Below are 7,895 nucleotides of genomic sequence, written 5' to 3' on the forward strand. Positions count from 1 at the left end.
TGTAGTTTCCTCAGGAAGTCAGTAGTATCTCGAAGATAGCTAGGAGTGCTGGTAGCGTAGGGTCTGAGGAGAGAGTCCACATAACCAGACAAGCCTGATGTTAGGGTGCCAATGCCTGAGATGATGGGGCGTCCAGGATTTCCAGGTTTATGGATCTTGGGTAGCAAATAGAATGTCCCTGGTCGGGGTTCTAGGCATGTATCTGTACAGATTTGTTCCTGTGCTTTGTCAGGGAGTTTTTTTAGCAGATGGTGTAGTTTCTTTAGGTAATCCTCAGTGGGATCAGAGGATAATGGCTGGTAGAATGTGGTGTTAGAGAGCTGTCTAGCAGCCTCTTGGTCATATTCCAATTTATTCATGATGACGACAGCACCTCCTTTGTCAGCCTTTTTGATAATGATGTCAGGGTTGTTTCTGAGGCTGTAGATGGCGTTGTGTTCAGCATGGCTGAGGTTATGGGGCAAGTGATGTTGCTTATCCACAATTTCAGCCTTTGCACGTTGACGGAAGCAATCTATGTAGAAATCCAGTCTGTTGTTTCGACCGTCCGGAGGAGTCCACGCAGAATCCTTTTTTTTGTAGTGCTGGTAGGGGGGATTCTGTGGGTTAGTATGCTGTTCAGAGGTATGTTGGAAATATTCTTTGAGTCGGAGACGTCGAAAGTAGGATTCTAGGTCACCGCAGAACTGTATCATGTTCGTGGGTCTGGAGGGACAAAAGGAGAGGCCCCGAGATAGGACAGACTCTTCTGCTGGGCTAAGAGTATAGCTGGAAAGGTTAACAATATTGCTGGGTGGGTTAAGGGAACTACTGTTGTGGCTCCTTGTGGCATGTAGCAGTTTAGATAGTTCAGTGTCCTTTTTCCTTTGTAGAGAGGCAAAGTTTGTCTTGTAAATGGCTTGTCTAGTGTTTGTAAACTCTATCCATGAGGAAGTTTGTGTGGAAGGTTGGTTTCTTATGAGAGTATCCAGTTTTGAGAGCTCATTCTTAATCTTTCCCTGTTTGTTGTATAGGATGCTGATCAGGTGGTTTCGCAGTTTCTTTGAGAGTGTGTGACACAGTCTCTCAGCATAGTCTGTGTGATATGTAGATTGTAATGGATTTTTTACCTTTAGTCCTTTTGGTATGATGTCCATCTGCTTGCATTTGGAAAGGAAACGGTTGAAAAAGAAGTCTTGGTCTTCCCTGGATAAAAACTGCTAGGGATGCCAGACTGTGCAGCTGACTGAGGGTGCAGAGCATTGGCTACTTCTCACTTACAGTATGTACAAATAAACAGATTTATCAAAAATTCCCAAGAGGCCAGAAGAGGCTGGCACAGCCAACTCGGATTGGCTGTCTCCCATTCTGACATGGACTGGGTACCATGCCAACCATTTGCAGCTATTTCATTAGCTATTCAGCTCTAGTTCTGCCCATCCCCCCTCAGGAACACACTCTCATAACCTTGAGCTGCTCAGCTGCTCCTTTGCCCTGTCCACCCTCCTGCCATAGCCCCCTTACAACCTCAGTGCTGACGTGTTTCCACATAACATCCTTCCTATAAGAACCCAAAACACTTCAGAGTCTCTGCTTCATCCCCTCCTTTCCTTACACCATCCTCTGTCTCGCATGGCTTCAATTATTTATAAGTTTACAAAACACTCGGGGCCTCATCCTCGACTGATGTAAATCGGTGAAGTGCTAAATAAATTAATGGAGCTACAGTGATTTGCTAACACGCTACCCTTGACAGTCTGCTCTCGCCTCCATGGGGCACGTTATGAGGGGGAGGAGAGACACCGCCTCACATTTCCGGGTGCACACAAATCCATTAACACCCACAGAGACACAGTCCCCACTACTGACCTCATTTTCATTCATTGTGCCCGTGGCACATTTTCAGTCTCCCATGACAGCACCCAGATAGCAGAAACATGAATCCTGGTCTCAAAGGGGGCCTTCGGCAGTGCCCAATGCTCAGTACATGACCGGTGACCTTGGTCATCAGTGGAATGTCTATCAACCCCATTCACAGGAGCGTAGATGTTAGAGATGGAAGTTACCTAGCAGGTCATATAGACACCACCTCCCAGCTCCTGGGATCCAATGCAGGACCATTCCCTACCGTGACCAGACTTCTAGCACTATCCCTACAGGAGACTGTTCTACACTCTAATAGCCTCCTTTGCTATTCAGCCTAAAAATCACTGTTTTCATTTTCACTCCTTTAATTCCTAGTTATCATCATCATCATCACATTCAGGTTAGTAATGGGCAAACATCAAAAAGTTCTGAGGTTCAGTTTGGGTGATAAACCCCAAGAGCTTAGATGCCCATCCAAGTTATGTACAAAACCTATGTCTGTAAAACCTGGCTGAAAATCTGTCAAGAACTTTCTCTCTCTTATGACACTTGGTCTGGCCCAAAATGCCAACAAAAACAGCGTTTTTAATGACATTTTGGTATTTGCACTTCCACTTGGATCAAGTGAAAATGTAAACTGATTTTTTTAAATAGCCCTGATCTAGTGGGTGGTCCATTAGGAGATAGCAGCTTACTACTACTACCAGAAATGGGAGTGCTCCTTTGTCTCAAGTGGTCAGTGCTGAAGGTCCCAGCTTCATATTCTGCCAATGACTCATGAGAATGGGACATTACGTTCTAAACCAAGAGGCCCATGTATTCTGTTAAAGTCTGGGATGGAATGCACGTCAGTTCTTATTTATGCCCCACCATAGAAACCACCACAGTGAAGAGCCCCCATGGAGACACTCATCATGATTATGATTATAATGCCCATGATTCACTTGGAATATTTTTTAAACAAAGTGCAGAGATAAAAATAAATGGAAAAAAAACCAATAGGAAAGTTGCCTTATTTCCAGTGAGATGGATAAACCACATTGAATGTAAACAGCTCAGCTTGACCCAAATATTGTTGCGTTGCTGAGTAACCCTGCAAAAACGTTGTGATCTACCCCGCATCTGTGGAGATTAGAAGTGGAAGGGAATTTTAAACACACTGTTGTTTTAGGAATTTCAGCCTGGACATGAAGTACCAGGATTGTTATTCTTTCATGGCATCCCTGACCCCTTGTCCCCAGACTCAGCGGGAGACAAGCTGAGGAGGAAAGGGGATTGTACAATTTCCAGCATGCAATAAACACACAGTTGACACAAGTGCTTACATGAAACATTTGCCTTTACAGCTTTCCAGTTCCTTATAGCGAAGGAACTGATTGCCTTAGAGATACGTAGAGTCTATAGGGATGAAGAGAGGAACAGTGAACCCACAAGTATAGTGAATATAGGGAATGAGGTTTACAATGACTTTGAATCACCAACGGAGGGACCGGTCAGGACTAACATTGGGCTTGCTTCCAGAAGGGGATGAGTGACCTCAAAACATCCACCGACTCTCATGAGTTGAAGGGTGCTCAGCACTTGCCACTCCTGTACCTTTCCTCCGCACAGCTCAGAGCACCAGGCAAGGGGAGGGATAAGCTTTATTAGCTCCATATCGCTAAGGCATGGAGTGGGGAAAGGTAAGATTTTCAAAAGCCATGAAGGGATTCAGGAGCACAAGTCCCACTGAAGTCAGGCACTTCTGAAAATCTTCCCTGGCATGATACAGCGAGTCAGTGCTGGGAATTCGAACCCATGACTCCTGAGTCCCATTCGCTTTCTCTAGCGACTCACAAGACCATGCAATGGTGGGTGAATCCCTTACTGTTTGGAGGTTTACTTCAGAGTTGGGCTGCTTAGTCAATGCTATCTGACCCACCTGTGTCTCTAAAACTAAGGTTGGAAATTTCAAGGGAGAAGCTGCTCTGGTGGTTTTGACATGTCTTCTGAATCTAGGCAGAACCAGCAAGGGCAGAGCTACCATGCAAGGGTTCTGCTCAGGTTCACGCTGAGCTTTGGTTCTCATTTAACCTGAGCGGGGTCACCCGTTCCTCACCGTGACCTCAATAGCAGGCCAACCATCCAGAATCAGCAGATGCCATGACCTCACTGATGGATGTGCCAATCACAGTTAGCCATGCTGTGAGCTTCTTGCTGAGAATAGCAAGGGCAAACATGACTTCACTCTCAGCCAAGGCAAGTTAGAAATAGCCATGCTTCAGCCTTGCTTCCAGAAATCCCAGCCAGTCCCAGCAGACACTAAATAGCGAATGCAATTCTGAGAAAAAGTTTCCCAACAGCAGAGAAAGGGAGAGAGTGACCCACAAATAAACATGTGTAATGGGGAATGAGCACTTGTTTAGTTCCATCTGGCTGCAAGTGATGGGCTAGGGGAAATAATGCTCTTCTCTCAAAGCAGGGTCCTGCTCCACACATGGGATAGACAGATAGCACGTGTGGAACAATGGAGTACCAGAGCCATCTCCCCTACGAGTACTAACGCAGGTATCCTTAGTTAGTCTCAGAGCTCATCAGCAGATCCCTGTGTGCAGTGGGAGCCCTGCTATCCTGCCTGCTGCCTGAAAGGAGGTACATACAGCAGGCACTGCTTAGGTTGCTCCTCAGTGTGGATTCTCTGTGGATGTCCCAGGAATCTATCCCAAGTCCTGGTCCCTATTCGAACTGGGAGTGAACTAACTAGTTCCATAAAAGCCATTTCCAGGAGACCAGACACTAAACCCAAACCTTTCCTAAGGTCCAATTAATAAATCTCACCTCTACTTCCACAGGCAAATGCAACAGGGCTCTGCTGTCTTAGCTTGTGCCTTACAAAAGCCATGTTGTGAATCGCCATCCCTGCTGAGCTGGATCTCCTCATCTCATGCGCTCTTGGGCTTCCTGGAATCAGAGGTGCAGAGTGCAAGGCAGGGCACCTGTGACAAGGGGAAGCTCCGAGCAGGTGAGATGGGATGATTCCAGCCATGCAAACGGCAGCCGTTCCAGCAAAGGCTGTCAGACCTGCTGAGCTTCTCCAGCAGCGCTTAGCCAAAGGAGGGAGGGGGAGGAAAGAGAAGCATGTGGATGGGGAAGGGAGGCAGGAATCCCTGACTCCAGGAGCACTAGGGGAGATGGACAAGCCAGCAACAGTGTAGTCACAAAGGAGAGGAGAGCACGTTAAATTAGCATCATTATTATTAGCATCATTGTACCTTACTGCATTTTTGTCACATGCCCAGGAGCCGGAGAGCATTGGTGGCGGTGGCAGGGAGGGATGCTTTAGAAATGACATAGATAAAGGGATGATTATTGTCAGGTCTGGGGAAGCTGGGTAAGGGCTAGGTGGGATTGGGTGGAAGATCTGGGTGCCTTAGGAGGAAGAAGAGGGACGGAACACAGAGAAAGGAGCTCCCAGCTCTGGGAGGCAAATTCAGACTGGCGCTCTGGATCATCTGTGCCCTGCCCACTATTAGTGAAAAGGTGGCCCAGTGGTTGGTGAAGCAGATGCCAGAGGATGTAGCCTCTGTGGGTATTCAGGAGACAATCTGTCCCACTCCCTATTTCCTGTGCTCAGACACTGCAGTTTTAAGGCTGCTTGCTAACATAGTCTGACCTCCTGCACATCGCAGGCCACAGAACTCACCCACCCACTCCTGTAATAGGCCCCTAACCTCTGGCGGAGTTACTGAAATCCTCACATCATCATTTAAAGACTTCAGGTTACAGAGACTCCACCATTTACACTAGTTTAAAGCTGCAAGTGACCCATGCCCCATGCTGCAGGGAAAGGTGAAAAACTCTGCCAATCTGACCAGGGGGGAAATTCCTTCCTGACCCCAAATATGGTGATCCATTGGACCCTGACCATGTGGGCAAGACCCAGCAGCCAGACATCTGGGAAATAATTCTCTGTAGTAACTCAGAGCCTTCCCCATCTAGTGTCCCATCACTGGCTGTTGGGGATATTTGGTGCTAGCAGTCGCAGAGCCAGGATCCTGTTTACACTCTGGCAGTCTAGCACTGTCCATGTGCCTCTCTCCCTGTGGAATTGCATCGCCACATACATCCCCCTCTCCTGGCCCCATCTGTACCTGCTCTGCTCACTAGATCCCTCTGGCACTGTCTCCCTCTTGCAGAGGTGAAAGTATGCCAGTCCGGTCCGGTACGGCATACCGGCAAGGGCCAGTATGCCATGCAAGACCGCACTGGCTTCCGCGGTGGGGATTAAAAGGGCTCTGGGCTCCCCGCAGCGGCGGGGAGCTCCGAGCCCTTTAAATCCCACCCGCAGCTCCGGTGGCTGGGCTGGGGCCGGGATTTAAAGGGCTTGGAGCTCCCCGCAGCTGCTGCGGTGGGGATTTAAAGGGCCCAGAGCTCCGCAGCGGCCGGAGCCCCGGGCCCTTTAATTTACCCGTGAGCCCCAGGGGCTCCCAGCCACCTCTGCAGCTGGGAGCCCCGGGTTGAGTCAGAAAATCCCAACCCTCCTTGCTCTGGGAAGGACAAAAGCACGGTGTGATGAATTCCTCTGAGCTAGGCTAGCATCTCATCAAATATTGTTTACCCTGGAAGAAACCTGGGGAGAGATTTTTGGGTCAGGGCATCAGGCTGAGAAGACTGCTGTTGGTGCTATGAGCAAAAGAAACTGTTGCCTGCTATTTGAGTCCTTCTGCATTCAGAGACACAGGACTTTGTACACTCTTGGTAAATAAACAAAACTGCACCAGAGAAACACCCGACTACCAGTTGGAAGAAGAAACTGGAGGAACACACACACAGGGCCCCAGACTTTGACTGGCCACTCAGGCCTACACCTGCATTTGCAGTCCTGTAAAGTAAAGGCTTCCCTCTGATCTCAGCCTGCTAAAAGCCTTGGCTTGCTCGCCCCACCTGATAGCTAACACATCACAGCAAACTCCATAATCCCCCCAGTGAAGCAGATTTCAGCTGCAATTTAATCTAAGCTCCAAGTGCAGCTTTCACAGCCAGCTTGAATAAAAATGAAAAGCAACTGATAAAGAAAACCTACAAAGCGAGGTAAGTGGTGGGGAGACCGGGAGGCAGAGGATGTGACTGGAAACAGCAATGCCATGGCACAGCTAGCAGTGCAAATACTAATTGCTTTTTAATTATTCTAAAGTTTTCCTTCCCGGGTGGTTGGTAATTATGGCATTCCTGCCTGCCCTCAGGTGGCTAAAGAGAGAGAGAGAGAACCATGAATGCGTAAGCCAAGCAGGTACAGGCATTTAGAGCTCATAGGGCCCTACATGGGAACTGAGGTGCAGGGAGTTGAGTGAATTTGCTTTCATGGGAGCTGCGGAGATTCTCAATGGAGCTTTTGTTGAGTCTGAACCCACCAGGCATTCACAGCACGCCCTGTGTGAGACTCGAAAGTTCTGAAGTTGGAATGCCTTGGCAGTGTCAGATGCCATCTGAGTGAGCATGGATTACTTGTCCAGCAATTCCTGTGTCATTAAGCCATAGAACAACAAGGCCACACTCTGCATGGACAACAGGGGGAGAGCCTCACTGAGGATGACAGAGCACTCCCATTTCTCTCCATGCCTTCATCTCTTCCACTCTCATTCCTCATGCTTATCTGGAGAAAGTGAGGAAGGCGGGGGCACACTGTGCTCTGTACATAAACCAGCCATGAAAGTATCGGCCAGCACACTTAGGCCTGGTCTACACTACGGGATTAATTCGGATTTAGCAGCGTTAATTCGAATTAACCCTTCACCCGTCCACACAACAGAGCCATTTAGTTCGAATTAAAGGGCGCTTTAAATCGATTTCTGTACTCCACCTCGACGAGCGGAGTAGCGCCCAAATCGATTTTGTTAATTCGAATTAGGGTTAGTGTGGCCGCACACCACCGAATTAATGTGGTTAAAAACCGAATTAATGTGCTTAGTGTGGCCGCGCACAATCGAATTTATACAACCTGTTTCCCAAATTCGAATTATCTAAATTCGGATTAATCCCGTAGTGTAGACATACCCTTAGAAAACTAAGAA

Source organism: Terrapene carolina, unplaced genomic scaffold (assembly GCF_002925995.2).
Source record: "Terrapene carolina triunguis isolate 2854851 unplaced genomic scaffold, T_m_triunguis-2.0 Scaffold67, whole genome shotgun sequence".
Lineage (NCBI taxonomy): Eukaryota > Metazoa > Chordata > Testudines > Emydidae > Terrapene > Terrapene triunguis.